Raw genomic sequence first — 237 nt, forward strand, 5'->3', positions numbered from 1 at the left:
GGGGGTCGTGACCCATAAGTTGAGACCACTGCTCTCGTGGTACTGTATTTGCTGGGTTCAAATCTTGCAGTAATCTCCTTGGGCCGTGGGTTTTGTATTTCCCTTCTTAACAGATGCGACTAACTTTCCAGGCTCGTTTCCCCTCCACACACCTACCAGGACCTGCACCAGGGCTTGGGTTGTGCTGTGTCCTTGCCCACACTTGGTCGTGTCTGTCTTTTTTTTTTTTTTTAAGCT

This window comes from Microtus ochrogaster, linkage group LG5, assembly GCF_000317375.1.
Source record: "Microtus ochrogaster isolate Prairie Vole_2 linkage group LG5, MicOch1.0, whole genome shotgun sequence".
In the NCBI taxonomy this organism is placed as follows: Eukaryota; Metazoa; Chordata; class Mammalia; order Rodentia; family Cricetidae; genus Microtus; species Microtus ochrogaster.